The sequence below is a fragment of the Ochlerotatus camptorhynchus genome, unplaced genomic scaffold (genome assembly GCF_037179485.1).
Source record: "Ochlerotatus camptorhynchus isolate MF236.1 unplaced genomic scaffold, CSIRO-AGI_Acam_v1.1 ptg000328l, whole genome shotgun sequence".
In the NCBI taxonomy this organism is placed as follows: domain Eukaryota; kingdom Metazoa; phylum Arthropoda; class Insecta; order Diptera; family Culicidae; genus Ochlerotatus; species Ochlerotatus camptorhynchus.
The window spans coordinates 2,749,269-2,774,234 of record NW_027040816.1 but is presented as its reverse complement, the minus strand read 5'-3'; the positions used below and the strand labels follow the sequence as shown (position 1 = coordinate 2,774,234).

Below are 24,966 nucleotides of genomic sequence, written 5' to 3'. Positions count from 1 at the left end.
CGTCTTTCCAAATTTGGCAAATCGACAGGTAATCGGTGAGTTACCACGATAGTTGCTATTCAACAACTCGACAACGTCCCATCGTCAACGCCTGCTATGAGAATTTCCCATTGCAGACGCCAACGAAATGACGTCATCGAGCTATCGATCAACTACCCTGGTTATCGCCTGGTACCTTATAGCACGATGCTAGGAGGCGAACCGGAAGAATCGATGAGCTACCTCTCCCCCAAAATTTTCTTTAACGTCGGTCTCTGTTCCGCAATCTAGTTCCAATCACCGACGACAACCGAATGTGCAGGAAGGCAGCTTCCACACCTGCGTAGGATATCGCACCCATTCACAACACACAGCTTTATGCCTCAGAAAAATCCCACCGACCTCGACTGGGATTGAACCCAGACCCATTGGGGTGTTAGAAAGCAGTCACGCTTACCACTACACCACCGGCGCCGGCTCACGTCGATGTTCTCCATGAAAACCTTAAAAATAGCATTCAGAATCACATTGATAAATTACCATCTGAATCGATTTAATTTTGTTCGATTTAATTATCGTCACGATCACCATAGCTCGACCACATTGGTCTTAAAACAAACAGTAATGCTCGATTGGCTCCCGCAAGTGACAGGTCAAATTGGCTCCGCCAGACTATAAATACAGTGACTATAGGCAACAGCACAACAAAGCAGCCCATCTCGTGTCAACTGCCATCGCTCTTGATGACACACTCACCTGAGGGGCCATTATGGGATTGAGCGTACTAATTGGCAGTGGCTGGTGATGATGGAGGTTTGGGAATGAATCGACGGTAGCTCGGACAGCTCTACTAAGTGAGGTTAGGTCGGTTTTTCTGACGCCACTTTAGGAGAACATTGGAACTCCATTATCCGATTCGATTTGACGGCCGTGGGATTGTTGTGTTTTAATCACAATTGTCGTGCAGATTCTATTATCCGCACACTTAGAAAAATTAATATAAATTTAGGTACTCTGACGAGCGTCAATTTCGACATCAAATTGAGTCATAATATACGCGAAATTCAGCTCAATCAAACGTACTTTCGATCTTTTCAGTCTCGGAGCACTTAATTTTAATGTTTGTTTACGTATCATCCTTTATGTCAAAGATCGATTCCGTCACGTGTAAGATTAGGTATTTCTTAGTGGTGCTTTCCATTTATTTTGTTTTGCTTCTGTCTCTTTTATCTTTATGTCTTAATGTATTTTGGTATTGTTGACTAATAAGTATGTTTATCGTTTTTCGGAATTTTCTGTCTTTTGATCTGTTCATCTTCAAAATTCTTTGTATGCTGATCTTGCCATGTAAAATTGTATTCTTGTGTTCTAATCTTCTTCTTAAGTTAAAAACACACTTAAGGCCCACACGCAATGTGGGCGGATGCGGAACGGAAACGAAAAGTTTGACAGTTGTCACAAATGACATCAAAATGCCTAACCGAAGTCGATTTGGATCTAACTGGTTTTCAATCCGACAAGTTGACTTACTCAGATCAAGCTTTTCCGCTGCCGCTGCCGTTCTGCTTCCACTGTCATTGCGCTTGGGCCTTTAGAAATATCTAATTTAATAACCCATCTTTGACATATACCCCGTTCACATTACAGCCTATATCACGTAATATAGGATGTCTTGCAATGAGCACTCATACAAAAGATTTCCAGTCAAAACTAGATGTATGAGTGCTTATTGCAAGACAGCGTATAACACGTGATATACGCTGTAATGTGAACGGGGTAATAAAAGATGAGACGTCAACAAAAATGTCATGTAATATTAAGTGCTCCGAGACTGAGTAGTTCGTTGCTCGACGAAAAGTACGTTTGATTGAGTTATATTTAGCGTCTATTATTTTTCTATGTGTGTAGTGTTTTGTCCAACTGCTGCTTTATATTCTGCTCTTCAAGACTTCTATTTTTTTTGCCTTCTGATATGTGAGTGCTCTAGTTTAGAAAGTCTGAACTTAGCTGACTTCTGATTTCTAGCTTCTTTTTCTTATGAACTAGGCTAAGACTGACGCAAATAAAGCTAAATAATAAAATTATTAAGATGTATCTAAAAATTTTGTAAATGAGCTGAATATTATTATTGAGTCACTTTCTGACTTGCCTTATTTATTTTCTGGTCTTAATGATTTTATTCACCTGATTTCTAGTGTTTTGATCTGGTCTTTCTGTCCTTCTGTTTTCTGTCTCTTGTTCGAATTGTTCTCAAATCTTGTTCTGTTTAAGTTTGTCTTTTGCACTTTTGAACAGCTACTTTTTTATCTTCTAATCTTTTTGTCTTCTGGTATTGTAATCTTTTTGTCTTCTGATATTGTTGTCTTCTATACTGTTTTCCCAAGTTTTTTTTATTAATATTTTCAAATCTTATTGTGTTTTATATAAGTTTATTTTTTAATTTAGTCTCTATTCTTTTTGTTTCATGGTGTATTGTTCTCTGGTTTATGTTTGTTTGTTATTTTTTCCTTTCTTATAAAGAGCTGCATGCAGCGGCCGTAGAAGTACCACTTCAAGTTTTCTAGAGCACAAATATTGGACACTGTTGCGACATCGCTCATAAAATTAGGGATGTATCATGAGAACTGACACGTGTGCTCTTGGAATTGCGAGGTGTAAATGATATTAAAGGGTGGAACGGTCAAAAATTGGTCAAACATGACTAAGTGCACACTGATTATGTTATTGCATTAATGATCAAACTTTATTTCTTTTTGAAGTTCAGTAACTACACAATGCACGAAGCTTATTTGATTAGCCTTCCGATTTTACAAATGTGAAATGTCAGATTTTACTTTTAACACCTTTCATCAGATTTTGATGCTGTAAACCAATTTGATTAGTACTGTTTCTAATTTCCAACTGTATTCTGAGTTGTCTTAAGGTTCCGCTAAACGATTGCCCAATGTTTTTCAACTGGGAGCAGCTCCGGCGAGTTTGAAGGGTTTTGTCGTTGGGTACGATTTGCAAGTTTTGGCAGTATATCGTTCCTGAGCCATTTTCCCATAGTGGCAGGAAGCTAGCTCGGGCCAAAACAGCACAAAACAACTGTGTTTCTCCAAAAAGGCAACAAACGTTTTTGGAAACATGTCTTTTCATAAATATCTTGGATGACAATGCCATTTGCCACGAAAATTACGCTTTCCAGCCCACAGGTCCAAATTGCCTGCCAAACCAAGTATTTTGTCGGGAGTTTTGATAGCTTTTTCTGCTAAAACTTATCTTGAACCATCCCTTTTCCGATAGCCGTGTAAAACTCTTGACCCAGGAGGTGCTTGAAATCAGCATTGACGTATGTTTCATTGTTCATTATGCCACAATCATACTTCTGATGCAATCAATCTGAGTGGGTATATTTTGGATTTTGCTTCTGCGCGAGCAAAGTTTTGATACGCTGATCTTCTTGCTTTGACACAATTTTGACAACTGAATGAAAATGTCAGAAACAAAATATAGGCATTGCGTACGCACAGACTTACAAAATGAGGGTGGGGGGGGGTCAAGTTTTTAAAATGCACGATTTAAAAAAAATTCGCCTGATTTGAGTCGACCAAATTTTGACCGTTCCACCCTTTAATATTATAAGCAAATTTTCATTATGTCGTAAGTAACATTCGCACCAATCCGAGAAAAATAAAGTTTTGTTTTGATGACCGAAAAGTTATTCCTATTTCCAATTAAACACATATAATCTCATAGTGATAGCAATGTTTAACATATTTAGCAGGGTTTTAATAATACAAATGCAAATCGCTAGCTTTCATGCTAAAACATACTGGTTTTTGAGTCAAAAGTTATTGTACGTCAATTGGTGACCCCTATTATTACTTAAGTCAAAGTGTATTTACCAGGATATTCGGGAGAATTATCAATTACGTCTCCTTACGTGCAGCCCATTCATCATTTTAGGACCACCGAAATCATCTTAGCAACAAGCAGTTCGATTTATTCACTTTAATAATGAGAAAGCGAAACGACGAACGTACACTTTTAACGGGTTACTCAGCGCTGTTACTTAAGGCAAACGGCATCTCCATAGAAATCGGGTGACTTAAGTAACATCGAAAACTTTAAGATTTTTTTTTTTAAATAACTAAAAACATGCCATGTATATTTTTCTCAGGAAAACTTTACTTGTCTCAGACGTTATTTCGATCAGAAGTAACGTTTTCGTGCTACAATTTATTGAAAATTTTAAAAGACATGTTGTAGATTTCAATTTTTTTAAACATGAATTCCGAAGGAGATTTTCAGGCATTTATGGAAGTTTCAGACTCCCGCCACAGAAAGTTGCAGCAACTTATGTATGACACAAATAAGTCAAATATAAGATTCTGCATCCGAATTACGACAAGCAATCACGAAGGACGACGGGAATGCTAGACTTTCCCGAACTAGACGCAAGACGGTCACGACCGAGATTCCAGACGTTCCCAAACATGATTCCAGACGCTACCGAAATTTCAAACATTTTTGACGAAAATTCCAGAAGCTCCAAACGAGGATTTTGAACCTCATTCCAAACGAAGATTCTAATTTTCCAGATGTTCATAGAACAGCCCTGAAAATCCCGAAATTTTCCTGAAGTCCTCAGAACAGTTCTGAAGTTCACGCAATTCTCGGAATCTTATATTTTTTTCAAAACAATCAGTAACTGTCAGGCATGGAAAATCATTACATTCATTTCGTGCATTCATTTAAATTCATTTTTTCAACAGCAGAATTCCGATAAATGACGCATGAAGCTTTCGTAGTTTTTATGATAAGCTACAATTTTTGTGAATAATTTAAATCTGTATCTCTTATGCATGATTGAAATAACTCTAGTTATTTTGTCTGGACTTCCTCGAAGTTCTCAGAACTGCCCTTAAATTCTTTTGATTTCCCTGAAATTCACAGCTCACTTCTGAAGCACTCTAAATTTCCCAAAGTTTCCATAATGACATAATGAAGTTAGAACTGCGTTGAAGTTCTTTCAATGTTTTCGAATCCTCCTGATGCTCACGAAACTTCCTATAAAATCTATATACTATCCAGAACTTCTTCCCTAAAGTTCCATCAATTCTAATAATGTTCATGGATCTTCTCTGAAGTTCCCGATTTTTTTCTGGAACTCTAGGAAGTTCTTGAAGGTTTAATACTTTCGCAGAAGTTTTTGGATCAACTTTAATTTTCAGAAATTAAAGGAACTGTCCCGAGATTTTCTAATCTTCCCTGACGTCCTCGGAACTTTTTTTTTCAATTCTCTTGAAGCTCATGGTACTTGCCCTGAACTTAATAACACTGTCTTAATAATCCCTCAACTTCCCTAAAAATCTCTAAACCTCTGAGAGGTGCTCAAAAATTTGAACTTTGCTGAATGGATTTCATGAAAATTGACTAACTATTTCCCTGAAAATCATGAAACTGCGGATTCTCTGGACTTATGTCAAGTTCTCGAAGTTTTCCTAATTTTTTTTAACTTCCTTAAAATATCTGGAAGTTTCCAGATGGTTCCCGATATTTCCTGAAATTGTTGTGGAGTTCTTAGATTTTCAATGATGTTCATGGAACTGCCCTTAAATTAACAACATCTTAAACATCCCAAAAATTCTAGACTTTCCTGATGTTTAATGTGATTTACTGATATTATTGGATCGGCCCAAATGATCTCTGAACTGCGTTCTGTTCTCTAGACTTCCCTGAATTACTAAGAATTTCTCTAAAACTCCCGCAATTTTTCAAACACTCCCTCAATTTTCGTTCACTTTTAAAAACTTCTTTGAATCTCATGAACCTTTCCTCACAATTTATTATTTTGTCTGAACTTCTCTGGACTTTCTGAAATTTTTGGTGCTTCCCTAAAGTAGCTTATATTTCCTGATATTCAAAAAAAAAACAACCCCGGAGATCCTACAATGAAGAGTGTCCATAGTTAAATTGCATCACTTTCAAAAAGCTGTAACCTTTGCCCTTTGGGTTAATTTTAATGAAATTTTGGGTGACGTGGCCTCAGCGTGAAATTTCTAGTAGTTTTGAAAATGTAGTCGAAGGAACAGCGCGTGCACGAGAAAATTGTGCACACTCACCTCAACAACCCACCTCGGGGTGAACCATCGGATAGATGTTCGGAATCCAACAATCTACTGTTTCTCGTGTCATAAAACGTTTCGGAGAGTGCAAGAAAAAGTGTTCCGTACTGCGTTGAAGATCCCGCAATCCGTTCGGGATGTCATGAAAAAACTGCACCTAACATAAAGTTTCGTGCAGAAAGCCAAGAGACGAGCAGGATCACAAGGTTCAAACAGCACCCAACCACAATGAACGAAAGAATAGGACAGCTAGAACGCGGGCACGTAAGCGTACAGCTGTGTACAACACAAATGTTCACAAAACCACACTTACACATACGTAAAAGCGGACTTAAAAAATCCGAGAAACCAGTACGTGACTGCGAAAGACAAGTTCGATGCTTCAGAGTCCTTCAGGAAACAGCAAGTTTCGAAGTTCCCCAAGAAATTCATAATTTGGCAGGCGATTTGTTCGTGCGGAAAACGTAGCAAGCCTTTCATAACAACTACAACCGTAAATGGCCAAGTCTACATCAATGAGTGGCTGAAGAAACGACTGCTTCTGAAGAAACGACTGAGGCTGGATCTAGCCTCAAGGACGTTCTGAAGTGGTACAAGACAAATGGGGTCAATTTCATGCCGAAGGAGTTGCGGCTGATCGAAAGATACTGGGCTGAAATGAAGCACAAACTTCGTAAGCATCCTAAAGTTGTCACTACGGAGCAGAAAATGTTGGAATCATGGTTGAAAGCAGAAAAAAAAATTCGTTTCAACCGTTGTACAAAACCTTATGGGTAGAAATAAGTTCACCGTTCCGAATAAAATTATTACGTTTTGATTTTTGAAAAAAATCTGGAAAACGATATCAAAAATCTGAAAATAAAAAAAAAACAAAGGGATAGGGCTTGTACGCTATGGTGACGTAGGACTACGTGCTCTTATATAATAAATCTTATTTGTTAACTGCAGCAGGAGCTTGTATTTTGTGTACGAATAGGAATTTGAGCGGGGTTCTCTCTGTTTATACTCTTTAGTATGACGCGCTTGACATAGATGGCCCACAGCAACTCACGAAGAGCTACTGATTCCGATCAATAGCGGTGCGGCTTCTTCTTCCTTAAATGGATGCTCATGTGGGCTGCAGCTCGCTGCTTGCAGGCAACCTTTCGTTGTGTACTGGAGAACACCACCACTCAACACGCGATGATTGAATAAACAGCATTTGGTGAGACCGGATGGAATTCAAATTTGAAATCTGTGTTGGGGAAATCGCTTTTCGCTGGCAATCGATGATCTTTTTAATTATCATAGCACATTTTTGCAATTTTCAATAGTGACAATTTGAAAAATGATAAAGTCTAAAATTTAACAGATGCGTAGAAATATTTCTGATCGATTGGTGATAAAACTATTGAAATTGGTCCAGGGGCAGCTGAGTTATTAACGTTCAAAATCTTTCATAATTTTGTTGCATGTTCCATTTTTGGTTTTCACAAAGGTAAATACAAATTACGTTCAAAAATATTTCTTGTAAGTCATCATGGCACAAAGTTGATCTCAAAAAAACCACAATTCATCAACTTTCGGTTTTGCTGATTACATGTAAATTTTCTAAGGAATCTAAAAAAAACTGATTTTCTTGAATTTCTGATAAATTTTCCCAAAATTTTTAGAAAAATGAAAACGTGCCAAAAAACAAATTATTTTCGGGGAGGTAAACTTCCCCTTAAGACAAAGGTTCGGACATTTGGATTGAGTGAAGGAATAGTGACAATCGATTGAGAGAGTTATTTTTGGCGAGTATTTCTAGGTGATTCAATTTAACTGTGGATAATTTAACTGAAATTTTCGGAATATCCCAAATTTCCTCGGAACCCCTTTAATGTTCTTGAAATTTTCCTGAAGCTAATGGGACTGCTCTAAAGTTCTATGGTCATCCTTGATGTACCCCTGAATATAATGAAACTATCTAAAAATATCCTCGTGTGGATTTCTCTGGACTTTCTTGAAGATTTCCGACCTTTTTTTTATTAATTCTCTCAATTAATTAATATAGCTGCCTCAAGGGGTATTCAACTCTGCACACCTTAATCTGTGCCAAGAGTTTTGGCAGTGCCGAAAGCTGTGCCAAGCGTTGTGCCGATCATTCCGAAGTAGGCCGAAGTGTATCAATCAAGATGTCAATATCCCATGAGTTTGGGAACCCTGAAGTTAGACTTTTGTGATTGTGTTTACATTTTCAATATATCAACCTATATGACCCGTCCACAAGAATCGGACGGTGGACGAAATTTTCAATATTAAATAGTCCCCGAAAAAATCAAACCCAGAACTCGAACGGACGAAAGTTCACTCCCACCCTAGAAACAACATCCTCGAAACAGTTCTTATCGACTCAGATCTACGCAACCTCAAAGACATTAGGGCCTCTTCATAAACTACGTAGACAGTTTTTTGGGATTTTTGACCCCCCCCCCCTCCCCCTGCGTAGACAATTGTCCATACAAATTTTTTTAAAATTTGTATGGGCCGTGGATAATTGTCAACCCCCCCCCCCCCTAAACTGTCTACGTAGTTTATGGACAGCCCCTTACCCAAGCTTATCGTATCGCAGATTGTGATGTCTCCTACCATCACCCAACTACACACGTTCAAGCCTATCAAGCTCACGCTCCTTTGCAGATGTGATACCTACCACAAGGTACCACCAATCAAAACAAATAACACAGGTGGTAAACAGTGAAAAGTATCAAGTGTCCCCCCACTTCATATTTGTCATACCTCGGAAATGGTGCACGATCCAGATAAACTTCGCATCTGTAGTTCAACTGTACCCTGTGGATGTTGTTGTTCATCTGCACGCATAGGCGTAGCCAGAGGGGGACAGGGGAGGGCACCTTCGCCCTAAACCCAGAAACACAAAGGCTTTCGGTGAAATGGCATTCGGCCAAATTTTCCATAATTTTTTTTTCGGCTCTCCTTTGCTCGAAACCTGGCTACGCCCTTGCTGCACGCCCATGGAATCTTGCCGAACAGCAAATTACTTATTGTCGTCATGCGTCATACACTTTCGAGATTAAGCAAGGCCTTATAATTGATTGATTGGTAGGCCACTCATCTCACCGGATCTTTTCCAGACGAACTAGTGCAACAGAAGAGTGGAGATGGGATCGTTGGTGATGGCGTGCACTCACGGAATAGAATGTAATTGCATTTTTGATTGCATTGATCTGTTCCTATAAATCCTATACTGTTTCGCTAAGGCAATCGTTCAGACCTGATGGAATATTTGGGGTTAATACGTAACGACATCCCGCAATAAGTACTGGGACTTGTATGTACATCCCAACAAAGTCCTGTGGATTTCACATTGAAGTCCACCAATTGAAACCAATGACTGGCAAGGATACCTAAGGAAAAACATAGGAGAAACGATAAAATTTTCATCCCGGAAGACCCTTGGTAAGACCGGGATTCTAACCTGGCCGAAATACAAAACCCACCACACACACCCCCTATGATGCAGTCAGAGGATTATTTTCCATTCAGTTCGCCGATCGCATTCCGCACTGCACCGTAAGATCGTATTGGACGACCTTACAGGCCTTTGACCAACCGTTGCAGGAGGAAACCCATTTTGGCCATCTTCACTGGCGTATCGACCCTCTCGACAGACTATGGTGTGGAAGAACTCAGTTGGCGTGAAGCTATTCTGGACGAAAACACGAGCCGCTGGGATATTCGCTACGAATCGGATGAGATAAACTTAGTTTCATGGTTCAGACAGGTGCAGGCAATACTCACAGCATCCGAATAGTGTGCCATGCTGTGTTTCGGCACAGTGTGCAGAGTTGATTACCCCTTGAACTGCCTTGAAGATCTAGATTCTTCGTTAAAGATCCCACCAAAGTTTGATTTCTTACGTTACCTAAATTTTATTAATGCCCTCGGAATGTTGCTGAAGTTATCGTACACTCAGAGAGTTTCTCGAAACTCCTTCAAAGATCCAGCATTTTTTTTTAATTAATTGAACGGGCCATAGGTTCTTTGATCTGTCCTGGTGTTCTCGGAGCTTTCCTGAAGTTCTATGAACGCTTCTGAAGTTCTTGGCACGGTCCTGAAAAAAATGACTCTGCCCTGAAAACCTATAAGTTCTTTGGAGTTTTATGGACTTTCCTTAAAGACCTGAAACTTATTGCGAGCCCAGGGAATTTCCCAGAAGTTAATGCATCTGTTATGAATTTATCGGAACCAAGCCTTGTATACCTAGTTTAAGATCTACCTTCGTCATGACGAGAGAACCAACACAATAGTTGGGTAAAGTAGCATTATAACACACCATCGCCTGGAAATGCATCCGGCAACGTGGGGCTTTCAGCGGCGTAGGTGGTGGTTTAGTGTTAAGCGTGATTGCCTCTCATCCCAAAAGGCCTGGTTTCAATCCCAGTCAGCGGCACCGGGATTTTCTGAGGCATAAAATCTCTGATCATGCCTTCCTTCGGAAGGGAAGTAAAGCCGTTTGTCCCCGGTTTATGAGTTGATGGGTCGATAGGTAGGGTCCAAGTGTGGAAGCTGCCTCCCTGGCGTCGGTGGCATTGGTACTCAGTACGGAAAACAAGACCGACGGAAAACAAATCAAGGGGGAAAACACGTCGCTAAAACTATTCCACAGCCGCAGACAGTATATGGGTAAGTCAAATGCGCACTTTTTTGCCTTTAGATTTGTGAAAATACATCAAATCCCTTCAATGTAAAGCAAGGTAAAGGAGTGTGAATTTGATAAGTATTGTCGCATTAATGGCTCTTCACTCAAATTCAACTTCTGTTCAATTTTCACACTGCCGTTCTCTAGCGGAACAATCAACCTACCCTTTTCAGAACATTTTCTAGCTAATAAATTATCACACTAAAGCTTCATGATGATATAAGTATACCATTTCCTCCCAACTCTGAGTGAATGAGTGATAGTGAAAGAGACACAATAACAATAGAATTAAAAGGAAAAACAACATAATAAGGTATAAATATTAATCGGTTTCAGGAGTTTGATACTTTTGGAGTATCCACCATGACACGCCTGATCGCTAAAAGCATGCAAATGCTCAATTTAAGATTAAATCTGTGGGAACGGAATTTTATTAAATAAATAAAAGAACTTTAGAAATCTTGAAAACTAATTTAAAAATGTAACAACCCCTATAAGTCCCCCAGATACTACTTTTTCAAGAAAAGATTATTTAAAAATATAATATGAAAACTGATTTTGTATTAGAATCGTCCTACTGAAAACTTAATTCATTGTTTAACACAGTCAAATAAAGAGCTACGCAAATGGTGTCGTCAGCACCAGCATCATCTTCCTACTTTGATGATTTGTTTTCCTTTGCCTATTACGACTTCTTCATTAGCATGATGTCAATTTTCTTGGGCCCAAAATTACGCTTTCTGTTTGCGGTTGTAAGCATCAGCGTAAATTTGTGACATGCCACTTCATGCAATTAAAATCCTTCTAGCAAAAAAAAAATATCCCTCACATTAACACACAACACGTACGTTATGAAAATTACTTCCAAAAGGATATTTCCCCTTTCCATGTCGTGTTCACGTTCTTCAGTTTACATGTCATTTTCGCGTAGCGTCACCGGTCGTGACACGCAACGACACACTCTACTCACATGAGCGGATGGTCGACTTATGTTCACAGAGGGCAAACACGTCCGACTTGAGGGCTCCTCTATATGTTCTACGTACCTACCCCCATAGTTCGTGATGGAAAGCCGTAACGGAACGCCCAGAGCAAAACAAACAGCAGCAGCAGTAAAGGGCAGTCCGAAGGATGATGGGAGGAAAAATCAATGGCATGCTCGGGGTAATTCGTGCCCAGTCAAGCGGCGGGAATGGGCACCAAGCTACGTGTGAACCCATTCTGGACACTAATGGGAACCGAAGAGCATGCCAGTCACGCACTTTCTGGCCACTGGCACATTAGCGGAATTAGCAATTCCTGAACCGTCAACCCATTTATGACCGTATTATTCCACCCTGTTTAAAAATTCTCTGCTGTAAATGGTGTGTAAGGCAAATTCCTCCCCGTAGTGATTTCATAGGATCGTTGTCGTTCGTTGTCGCCGGAATAATTGCCTCAGGCGCCACCAAAGGATCCATGTGAGACTTATACAGTTATCCTGCTGGCGTCCGTCTTGATTTTGGTACACATAAAGGAGCGAGAGAGAGTGCAAAAGTCACCCGAAATTGTGTTCGTCTGCCACTGCTGTTTATATCCCAGATGACTTCACCATTTAGCGTCTCACTAGCCTATTTTTGCGCGACCAAACGGCGAAAATATTGATCCGGCTGTGTTGTTACTTCTGACTTGACGTGTACATTTAGACACTGGTCGTGAGCGACATATTTGACCTCTTTTGCGATGATTATTGCCTTCTTCTCTCGCCTGCTGCTCGTATTGATTAGGGAGTTGTTATCACTTTAAGGTTCAATTTACTTTGATGCTTTTTGGAAAATTTCAAAAGCAGTTTTTTCCGACGCATTATTTCAGATTGCAAAAAACTTGCACTATTCGATTCCTTTTGATAGTTTACACAAAATGACGCGAGCTTTTTGCAATCTAAAATAATGCATCGAAAAAAACTGCTTTTAAATTTTTTTAAAATGCATCAAAGTAAATTGAACCTTAAGCCTGCTATGTATTCATGTTATGTTTTTTTTTCTTCCCCGAGAATAGTACACTTTTCTCCAATCAAGTCAACCGAGCGAAAGGTAAATTGTGACATTTTCATCTGCCACCGCCTACTATTCACCTCCACCACCCACTGACACCGATTGAACTTGTGACTTGAACTTTCCATTCATACCTTCTTTTCCAATCACTGAACGTAGTTCTTCGCTCCTTTCCTAGCAATAGACTGACACTCTCATTCAGTTGAACCTAAAATTCACCGACACACAAAGCAAACACCAAAATACAGAACATGGAGCCTCCCGTGACGTGTGAAGAACCTTTCCTTCTATTTTTTTTCATGCACTGAGAATTTTCACCAATTTTCCTCTTTCTTCAATCGACGACTGGTAGGCATTCGTGCGGGGAAAACTTCTTCTCAAGCGTTAAAATCATTAACCGTACACATTGCGCTCCGGTAACCAGAAGAACCACACGACAAGTTTTTCCGACGACCGAGCTTACTTTTATTTGGATGCACCAAAGCACGCACTCTGTCAAACGCACAGACACTCGACGATGGGAGGAGGTGGACACGCGACAACGACGACAGCGACGATGACTACAAAATAAAAAAAAGCCTCCCTCTTCTCTATTCTACTGATTCTGCCACTATATAGAGCTATGTAGGTTTTTGGGCCTACTGACTGACTGACACTGTGGGGATAATCGAGTAAATCGGGAAACCGACGTCTCTCTCCGGGACGCTCGCGATCTCAACTGAAAACACGGCGGCAGTGTGTTTTACCTTTTGCCTACGCTACAACCCTATATTGGATTGGGCTCTGCTCCGGAACGCGACGGAGCTCTCTGGTTGCTCCGATGGTTGCTTCTGAGTCGGTGTTGGTTAAATTGTTGTTTGAATTTCGAGCTTGAGGGATGGGGCAGCAGCAGCGGGAGGCTTTTTGCCAATGTGTTGTTGATACCAATTTCTTACAAACACTCTGACAGGAGTTGAAGTAGACGGTGAAAACGTGCTTTTTTTTGCGGCGTTTGATAGCGATGTGTTGCATGATTGCCAAGTTTTGTTGCACAGAGATGTCGTATGTAGCGTCGCGTGGTCGCTCGAAAGGGAAAGACAGAGTGGTCAGTATCAGTTATTCGAATGAGTTTTCGGTGAATCACAGAAGTTTGAAATGAAGCGATTTTAACTCAAGGTGCTGATTTTTTCAAATATCTTTAAGATACACACGTTTCAAGTAATACTTGAAAAAGATAACGAAGATGATGTTAAGATCTAAAGCTGATATCCACCACGGCAAATATTTGTCTCGTTAAGTTTTGCTAAATAATACTATTTGTGATATTTGTTTGCCTAAGCCAGACATAGGGGCAAGACGGCTGTACTCAGAGTTAATATTTTCACAGTGAGCAAATTTGAGCAACTCATATTTACTCAAAAGTGATCAAAGTAGTCTCACATTCGTCAAGAAATAAAAAAAAAATAAATCAGTATAAACATGCATTATCTGTCAGAGTGTCAGGGTAATCCTATCCGTATGCTATTTTTTGTATTCTTGCATCAAATACTCATTAATCCGTGTGTTCTTCTTTTCAGTATGAATTACTCTTATATGCGTGGTCTCTACTATCGTGGGCAATAAAGTTGACAAATCAGGAAAAGATATTTACGATATGATCCCTAGAAATGAACCCGTTATTTGGCGTGCTTTATTACGAATTGCCAAGGGTGTGTTCTTTCGATGGTTAATTTAGCATTCTATTAGCAGTTTTGGCATTGACTCTTATAATGATCATGCATTGGAAAGTGTTGATTAGACCTATTTTTAGTTTTAAGCCTGTTCAAGATTTGACCAATCAAGCAAAATCGGTGAAGATTAAGAATCTTAACCGCTTCAAATGTATGATTTAATTTCAGCGTCTTATATAAATAAGTTAACACGAGTTGCGAATTCTAGTTTGAATTGTTCAGATAGAGCAGTAAATTTTTATATTTGACTAGTCAATGATCTTTCCAATAATCTCGGTTTAAACTTTGTGAAAACTGTAACTCCTCAATGATTATTTCTCTCCAAAGTCGGAAGTGAAACGCTATGCAAAGGAAGAGAAAAACTACCACCAAAAGCTTCAGTTTTCATTCGTGAGCAATACAGTCCTGGAGTCATAAAGCCGTAGTCTTTGAAACCTCTGCCAAAATGTGCATCATCAATACGTTAAATTATGTCAACTCCATATTCACTTGAAAATTCCATTATTATCATCGTAAAACAATGATAAGCATACACAGATTTTGCAGGCTGCAACACGGATTTTGTGGATGGCAATCCGGTATGTAATGTTGTTAAATGATGAACGTAGATTTTCCTCGACAAACTTCTTTGCTTGACAATCGTGGAATGCAGGTTGCTATGTCACCGTGCATTGAATATTGAGCAACTCGAGTAAGTCAGAGTTACTCAAAATTTACTCCAATATTACTCATTATCAAAAGCTGTCTCACCCCTAGAGCCAGACTATTTGACAAATATTTGACCAAGTCTTTTTTTTTAGTGTTTAGTGTTTTCTGAGGAATGTACTTAGCCAAAAAACAAACTTGGAAGTGTACTTCAAGCCGGTTCAATGGGTACATATTTTCGGGAACGGGAACGACATGTAGACACCGGAAATCTAGGGGCAAGACAGCTTTCGATCATGAGTAATTTTTGAGCAAATCTTGAGTTACTCTGAGTTGCTCGCGTTACTCAATAATGAATATCGTTGTCAAAATGAAAATTTGTATCGCAGCAACTCAGTTGAACAGGTTTCTCTCCGTATTTACATATTTGTGGTTTCGCTCAAGCTGAAATAAACAACAGAATAGTTCTTGATGATCTAGAAAGAAGAATACGGGTTTTAATGTGGCTACAACTTATCGACTATATAAGTTATAACACTGTGACTTCCGAATTTAATAATCATTTATCTAAATCCATATTATAGTTGATGAAGCTCGTTTGATCGATGTTGGAACATAGACAATCGTTTTCAGCTTACATCAGTATAAATAAATGAAATAAATTGTTTCACCAAGAGACTTGAACTAGGGTGGGCCTTTACCTTCCAGCTTCACGGCAAACAAAGGGTACTAAAGACTTAAATAATACATAGCCCTTTCTTTATCACACCAAAACATGCAATACAAGGTTTTTTAAGCTTATCACTATTTGTATTTGACTTAAACTAGGAACAACGTAGCTAATTAAAATGCCGTCGTTGGTCTCCTACCCGTTCAATACAGTGACCTGGTTGAGATGGACTGATCATTGAACACGCACGACCGTTTTAGATAGTTCAGTCCTCCGTCTATGCCGAAGGGGACGACTCTATCTACGATGCAGAAAAGATTGTGTTTTGCTGTGGCTAGCTGCACGCACGCTGAGTAGATAGAAGGAAGATTTATGTCGATTTTGAAGATTTCCTGCAAAAAGATGAAGCACGATGCAAGTAGATGCGAGAAATTAAAGATGATTTTTCGAAGATTGATTTGCTAGTGTGTGATTTTTTGAGCATCTAGAATTGAGATTTAGATGTGTCGCCCCCTCGGTCTATGCGATGATTTTCTTCTGCTAGTGAGAGCGTGTGAAATCTGTTCATAATGGCTGACGTCAATGTGTTTGTAAATATAGAAAAATTAAAATTGAGGATGCTTAGTTATTTTTTGAGTAAATACGAGTAACTCACAGTTACTCAATGTAAATATATTAGCTCAGAGTATAGCTGACTTGCCCCTAGTCGGAAATCGATAATTCACGCCATTTTGGAATCCAAGATGGCGTCTTCCGGTTTGTGAAAAACTGTCGAATATCGTACAATATGGGTATTTTCGAAACGGGGACGTCGTGTAGAGGATAGAAATCGATTATTGATACCTTCTTGAAATCAAGATGGTGACTTCCGGATGGGCAAAATTATCAAATTCCTTACAATATAGGTTTTTTCCTGAACGAGAATTACGTGTAGAGGTCGGAAATCGACTGATCTTAGTACAAACTTATGCGGCCGCTTCAAATCATCTGGAACAGATTTCACCACGCGAGAGTGGAAATGGCCAAATTCCACCACAAACCTGATTCATTAGTCCCTAATGATCAATTACAATTGTATTCTAAGTTGCATAGAATTTTGAAGGGAAAATCTGCAAAACGTTTAATCAGGAAGCACCAAACAGTACCAAACCTCGTTCCCGTGGGTCTAAGCGTTCCATATCAAACCGATTTGTCGTGAAACATCAGTAAAACTTTATAACTTACTGTTCACAATACCAATGCGACGATCCGTAATGATCTGAACTGAGCATCCGGAAGGTATTAACCTACAAAAGAACTTTTATGAGTGAAAGCAGAGCTCTTCCAATTAACGTGTGGTTTCTTTGAAAGACAGTTTGATAATGGAACAGAAAAATGAAAAGTCAAATAAGCAGGACTACTGAGATGAAATTAAACGATTGCTTCTGGCTTCCAGGTTCCTTCGATATCATCCCCTCTCAATCGTGTAGCCCTAGACTCATCCGTAGTTCTTGAAAGCGTCCAGAGTCCAATGGCTTGGTGAATATGTCAGCTAATTGTTCGCGAGTACCAATAGATTCCACTTGGATGCGTCCTTCGGCAATATGATCCCTGATGAAATGGTGTTTAACATCAATGTGTTTGCTTCGTTTCGTCTCCAAGTTATTCGCCATTCCAATACAGCCTCTGTTGTCCTCGAATATGGCGACAGGTGTTTTCGGATCCTTGGCCTTCATATCTTCAAGTACTCCAGATAACCACAGGGATTCTGCAGTAGCGGCGCTGAGAGCTACATACTCGGATTCACTTGACGAAATAGCAACTGTAGTTTGCAACTTGCTGCACCATGATACCGTTGATCCAAACACCTTAAAGACGTATCGCGTGACTGATTTTCGATCTTCATTGTCGGCCGCCCAGTAAGCATCAGCAAATCATTGCGTTCGATCTTCAATACAGCATTGGCACTTCCCTTCAGGTAACGAACGATTCGCTTCAAGCACTGCCAGTATGTTTCTGTTGGTTTTTGCTGGTGGCGTCCCCAGATACCCGAACGCACAGCATAGTATACATTAAACTGCCTAGTAGCTCCCTGTAGGGTTCTTCAGTTGGTGTCCCCTCTCGTTGCAATTGCAGTCCCTTCTCCTGGATTGCATTCAGCCAGTCCAAAACGCTCCAAGACTCTTGCCACGTGCGCCTCTTGCGAAAGTTGAAGAACTCCTGTTTGCCGATCGTACGCTATCTTCATTCCCAGAAAGTGGCGTGCTTCTCCACAGTCAGTCATGCTGAACACAGTCGAAAGCTTCTCCTTCATACGTGCGATGGATTCCAATTTCCTCCCTGCGATTAGCAAATCGTCCACATAGAGTACAACGTACAGCTCGTCTCCTTCTTCGCATCGTGTGTATAGGCAGTAGTCATGGCGGGACCGCTTGAAACCCATCTTGACTAGTTTACTGTTGAATTTTTCATTCCAGCATCGTGGAGATTGCTTCAATCCATACAATGATTTCAGCAACTTCCAGGTCATATTTGCTGGAGCCTGGATTCCTTCAGGAATATCCATAAAGATATCCTCCTTCAAATCTCCATGCAAGAAGGCAGTTTTAACGTCCATCTGATGGAAATGGAACTCGTAGTGGACGCCTACAGCTAGCACAGTCCGGATGGTTGGTAACTTCGCCACCGTTGCATATGTATCCTCGAAGTCAACTCCATAACGCTGCAGGTAGCCCTTCGCTACTAGTCGGGCTTTATATCGAGCGGCCTGGCCATCTTCGTCTTCCTTCACACGGAATATCCACCTGGATCTGAGAGGTTTCACGCCACGTGGACAGGACGTCATCTTCCACACACCGTTCGCCTCCATGGATCGCAATTCGTCATCAACAGCCTTCAGCCATTTCATACGATCGCAGCGGGCTTCGATGTCACTGTAGCATTGAGGAGCATCTGTGGAATACGAGCCAGCAGAAGTTGCTCTGTAACCGGAGAAGAAATTTAACAACTTACCGGGGAGCTTGCGCTCCCGTTCGCTGCGCCTCAACATCGCTTGTCCTTCGGACTCGAGTTGTTCTAGTTGCGAAGGGAGCGCTGCGGTATCATCCGCCTCCAAAACGTCTGCATCATCAGCAATCGGAGTATTCTCACGTGACATTGGCCTCTCTTTAGGTGGCGGTTCATTGAATCACGAACAACTTCCCCCTCTGGCTCGTACGGTACTACAACGAGTGGTGTATCTGCTTGATTTTCAGAATTAGCTTTGTAGGGAAAGCAGGTTTCATGAAACTTCACGTCACGAGCAATCATAATTCTTCTTGACTTCTTGTCCCACAGTCGGTAGCCGTTTGGTGCATATCCGACCATGACGGTTTCATGACTCTTGGCATCCAATTTCTTTCGATGTTGGCTGGGAATCCAAACGAATGCCTTGCATCCAAAAATTCGAAGTTTTTTTTAGACTTGGCTTCTGACCGTACCAGCATTCAGCTGGTGTCATACTTCTCGGCAGGGCTACAGTAGGACTTCTGTTCACCAGGTACACGGCAGTAATGACAGCTTCTGACCACATCTTTTTCGGGACTTGAGAATCGATTAACATCGTGCGGACCTTCTCAACAATGGTTCGGTTGAACCTCTCCGCAACGCCGTTTTGTTGAGGCGTGTTTCGATTTGGATACCTTTCTGTGAGTAAAAACGCTTTTGGTTGTTAGAAAGATACTCACGGCCTTGATCTATTGTTAGTTTCGAGATCTTCATGTTGATTGCTTCGTAGTCGCGGAATCGATCAAACACCTCCGATTTCCTCTTCATCAGGAACAGCATTGCAAAATGGGTATGGTCGTCAATGAAGGAAACAAAATATTTCGAACCATCCCACGCAGTAGGTTCGATTGGTCCGCATACGTCCGAATGAATTCATTCCAACGGCCTTGTTGCTCTCGGGCGTGTGCCGTTGAATGGTTCACGACATTGTTTCCCTTGCACGCACGCATCACAGAACGCCAGCTTGTCTGCTCTGAAATCAGCACCAACCACAAGATTGTTACTTCTGATCGCTTTCATTCCCTGTTGACTCAGGTGTCCAAGCCTTCGGTGCCACAAAATGGTCGCTTCAGTTTGACACATATTTGCCAAAGACACTGGAATGTCTACCTCGATCTCGTACAGGCTACCTCTCAAGTTCGCAGTAGCAATGACTTCGTTGTTTTTCTTGAGAACCGCAACGGAACTGCAGAAAATTACCACAACTCCTGCCTTCACCAACTTTTTAACGGACATCAGGTTGTTGCGCAAAAGTCAGCGAAACACCTCCTCAAACCGCATCCACTTCCGAGGAATCATCTAGTTTCGTTGCACCGGAGTTCAGCTTCGAACCTGTTCGGATACGGTTGTGTATAAGTTTATTTCTGTTTTGTGCGTGCGTTCGCTGATTTTGCCAGATTAGCGCTGGCACTCTGCCTCCCGGACGGTTATACGTGTGTGATTGGTGGTTTTCTCGCTTTCCGAGAAGTTTTGGAATCGAAAAAGAAAACGTGATGCATCATGTTTGCAGGCATCAGAAGAAGTGTCGCTATCTGCGTTGTTTGTTTTTTTTTCTTCGCTTGTGCTCCCGGTACAGAAATTTATGGCGTCGCGTGTGATAGTTTTTGATTTCAGCGAGGGGGGCGACTCTATCTTCGATGCAGAAACGATTTTGTTTTGCTGTTCTTAGCTGCACGTACGATGAGTAGATTTTAAGAAGATTTATGAAGATTTTGAAGATTTCCTGCAAAAAGATGGAAGTCGATGCGAGTAGATGGATTTAGATGCTTAAAATGGCAAGAAGATTTTTCGTAGATTTATTCGCTGGCGTGAGATTTTTCGAGTATCTATGATTGAGATTTAGCTGTGTCGCCCCCCTTGGATTTCAGTTTGTTTACGCGTTGTATGATTTTGTGAGCGGTCGCTTCGTGTTCGCGTCATGGAGCAATCGACTACATTTGACCAGAGGATTGATCCCCGTAGGGCGGGTCTATGATCGGAGCTACTACACCAAGCGTGACATAGCTGCTTGCAAGGGATTCAGTTGGACTGATTTGGTGAGATTGTTCCATTTTTCTACTTTTGTCTATTTAAACTTAATTTCTATGAATGCGTATTGTTTGGAATCATTTGATTCGGATGAGACTCTTAACTTTTATTTGTTTACATTGTGTTTCAATTGGTATTCTTAAGGTTCAATTTACTTTGATGCTTTTTGGAGGGGTTCAGGAGCAGTTTTTTTCCGACGCATTGTTTCGGATTGCAAAAAGCTCGCACTATTCGATTCCTTTTGATATTTTACACAAAATGACGCGAGCTTTTTTCAATCTGAAATGGTGCGTCGAGGGGGACTGCTTTTGAATTTTTAAAAGATGCATCAAAGTGAATTGAACCTTAAGAACTTCATAAAATAAGGTTTCAATATTTAAATTTAGCAGATCGACTAGCCTGGTGGCTGCCGCTTTTGCTTACTGAGTAGAAGACCGTCGGGGATCCACATTGTAAAGATTCCCTATTTTCAGCTTTTTTACAGGCTGGAGTTGTTGTTTGAACCATTTAGTTTATCAATTTAATTTATCTGTATAACAATTATTGACAAGCATTCTTCCAGGTCAATTCAAGAATAGTTTGATGATGATAAATATTCCTAATATTCACATTACAGTTATGATCCGATCCTGTCAATCTCTCCGCGCATCAGACTGTTATTTTTCAATAATTCCACATAATTGTAATTTCATACCTTCCTCCTTCAAGATGAATGTTTAAGATACGCATACTTTGCTAGCTGACAAAATGGGGTCATTGCTGTATAATTATTCTCTTTTTGCAGCCTTCATTCAGACTGGATCTATTGATTTAAATTATTTGAGTTTTCTTCCAGCTCTTTGATGACGGAACATCACTAGATTTATACTGTAATGATTCACTCTTACAGCTTTCACCCTGGTTTTGTCTGGATTTGATTTGTTTGAATTGGTTTTCAGCTCTTTGGTGTTGGCCGTCGCGGGCGATCAATTTTGCTCATGCTCATGCTCTAAGTTCATTTTCAGCATTTCGATGATGGAACGTCTTCAGATTTATATTATAAGGGGGCTTATTACGGATGTCACATCACGGTGAAAAGTTGTCACTTGTCGTCACGGTGAAGTGATTCCCATTTGATTTGTACGGTAATCACGGCTCTTATTCTGAGTATCACTTTCTTATCACCGTGTAGTGACACCCGTAATAAGGCCCAATGATACACCATTTGGTTTTGGCTTCGGGCAAATCCAAGTATAATGCATGATAACACTGATTCATTTAAAACCATGGTCGCATCACTTATCAAGGTGAATCCTGATCCAACGAACCCAACTTACTAACAAAATCTCCTTTTCTGTGTCTTTTGTTGGAAATTTCAGGGTTACATCTTCCTTATTGGGAGCTGAGGAGACATAGAGCTGCATCATATTGTATGTAAAATAATTATTATTTTCATTGCGGAATACCAGTTTTTTTATCCATATAAATGTATTTTCATTATTACGTATTTTAATGTTCTGATATATTTCATTTCTCCATTACATATGTTTACTATATATATAAATAAATACTGGGTTGGGAGGGAGCATCAGGGTATCATTTGACCTGAAACTGGACGATTGGAGTGGTATGACAACCGGAGTCTAGGAGGGAATAAACACTATCATTTTCTTTATCCTACCGATTCGATTGTGATGGTGTGAATTCTACTCCAACAGTTTCAGTGAGATTGACGCGCCCTTCTTAACAAACCATCCTGTAGGAAGCTTAATAAGTATTGCGAATTGCGTTATTCGATTTGTTGGATCGTATCGTTGGAAGGAGATTCTTAAATTCCCGTGGATTTCGCGTAAGTGTCCCTGCTTACGGGTCCACCCCACCGTTTTTGGCCCTTCATACAGCGATATTGTGAATTCAGATCGGTAGCTCAAATTGATCTTGCTATTAAGTGGAGCTGCATATAAGACAAGATCTTCGAAGGGATGGTGGCTACCTTACATACATACATACATACATCAGGTTGTTGCGAAGCTCGGGAACATAGAGAACATCCTTCATGTTCAACGACGTGTTTTTGTTACTGCTTCCGACGATGGTTCCAACCGTTTTTGATACCAGTGTTTCTCCGTCCTTCGCTATTTGAATCACAATGGGTTGCTTCACCTTGCGTATTTTCGAGAAAACTGCCAAATCATTCACTAGGTGGTTGCTTGAACCCGAATCGAGCTTGAATACCACTTTTGCAACTTTTGCAATGAAATTTACTGCATTCCGTTGATCTGCCGAATTAGCTTCACCGCTTTTCTGCCGACAGTCCTTCTTCAAATGGCCACGTTTTCCACAATTATGACACATGCCTTGGAACTTCGTAGACTTGCGTTTCTTCTCTCCAGAAAATGCCGCAGCCTTGATCTCACCTGAGTCTTCGTGACGTTCGGTTCTTTTCAGCTCTTCCGCCAATAAGCGTTGCTTCACGATCTCCAAACTCAACTCTTCCTCAGGAATGTTTTCCAAGGCCGTCACCAAGGGGTCATACGCATCCGGTAGAGTCTGGAACAGCGATATGACCTTCGCCCCAGCGGTTTTCAGCTGCCGGATCAAGTCTTCGAACACCAGCAAGTGCGCTCTCATCGAATCACCATCTCTCAACTTCAGACGATTCATCTGCTTTCTCACCAGCTTTTGAGTGCTAATTGACCGCTTCGCAAAGGTGTTCTCGAGCGCCTTCCACATGTCCTTGACCGTCTTCTTCTCGCAGACGATCGCCAAACATTCATTCGCCAGGAAGCTGACAATATATGACTTGGCCTTCCGGTCTGCCTCTTCAAATTTCACCTTTTCAGCTGCTACTGCCGGTGCTTCTTCAGTTAAAGTGTTCAATACTCCCACGAAATCCAGGAACATCTTGACTCTGAAGCTCCAGTCCAAATCCGGAACCACCGTTGTACTGCGGAATACCGCACATAGCTTGTCTCGTAGAGGTGCCCATAACCTTTTATGAGTGAAAGCAGAGCTCTTCCAATTAACGTGTGGTTTATTTGAAGGACAGTTTGATAATGGAACAGAAAAATGAAAAGTCAAATAAGCAGGACTACTGAGATGGAATTAAACGATTGCTTCTGACTTCTAGGTTCCTTCGATATCAAGAACTTTATCATGAACGAAAATTATCTAGGTGATCAGGGCTTAGCAGTACAGGCAACATTTTCCAGCACACTGCTCAGGTTTTTGTTACGACGAATTTTGACACGTTTTTTTAAATCATTTGGTTTTTTACACGGTACGTATCTACGGTAATGTGGAGGGCGGTAATGGATTAAAAGAAATTTCGAATGGATGCTGATGGAAACTTTTTGGAGACGTTGGAAAGAGCTTCCAGAGCAGTCAGAAAAAAATGCAGAGGAAGATAGGAAAAACTTTCTGAGGATGTTGACAGACTCCCGACATCCAAGGTGGATGAAATTTCCGGGGCAATTTGGAAGAAACTTTCAGAAAAAATGTAGAGCAACTTCCAGAAGAAGTAGGCAGACATTTTCGGGCATGTCAGCAGGACCTCTGGAGCAACTCGGAAATCGTCAGAAGAAATTTACCGATCAACTAACATCCAGGATAAGTTGCAGAACTCTTCCGGTGGAAGTCATAAAAAACATCCTAATAGAATTCTTAGAATAGAATTCCAAGGAAACTAGAATTAATTTGCAGGAGTGGCCTTAAGATTATTTTCGGGGAATAAAGAAAATAAACTATCAGGATAAATTGGAATCTTCTGGAGAAAGTTAAAAAATAAAATTTCCGAGGGTTGTCTGAAGAATGCTTCAAAGGAAATCAAAAGAAACTTCCGGAAGTACTGAGCATGAGCATTGACGACCATTCATTTCAGTAGTTGCTACTCCGTGATTGACCAGATTTAGCGAAATTTGCACTAAGAACCATATGAATGGGGCTTGGGACTAGCAATCCATTCTCAGTGTACAAAATCCGGAGAATCCATATTTTTGAGGTCAATAACGGCGCCGGCCACGTCCCTACGGTCAACGGGGAGGGAAAGGATTGTTATTTCAACAACCGTTGCTACTAGAGACCGAGTATACCTCTGCATCTCCTC

At 40.6% G+C, this 24,966-nt stretch overlaps 1 protein-coding gene across 5 annotated transcripts in view; it reads right to left on the bottom strand.

Moving 5' to 3' along the window:
* Positions 1 to 23,723, bottom strand: part of Mctp (multiple C2 domain and transmembrane region protein) — a 168,654-nt gene extending 144,931 nt beyond the window's left edge. For 3 of the 5 annotated variants that reach the window (XM_065230127.1, XM_065230130.1, XM_065230131.1), the window contains exon 1: positions 12,941 to 13,549. The gene's annotated coding sequence lies outside the window, so the exon portion shown is untranslated. Of the gene's footprint in view, positions 1 to 12,940; positions 13,550 to 23,711 lie in introns of those variants that run through there. The other 2 variants (XM_065230129.1, XM_065230128.1) reach the window with 2 other exon arrangements.
* Positions 23,724 to 24,966: the final 1,243 nt, after the last annotated feature.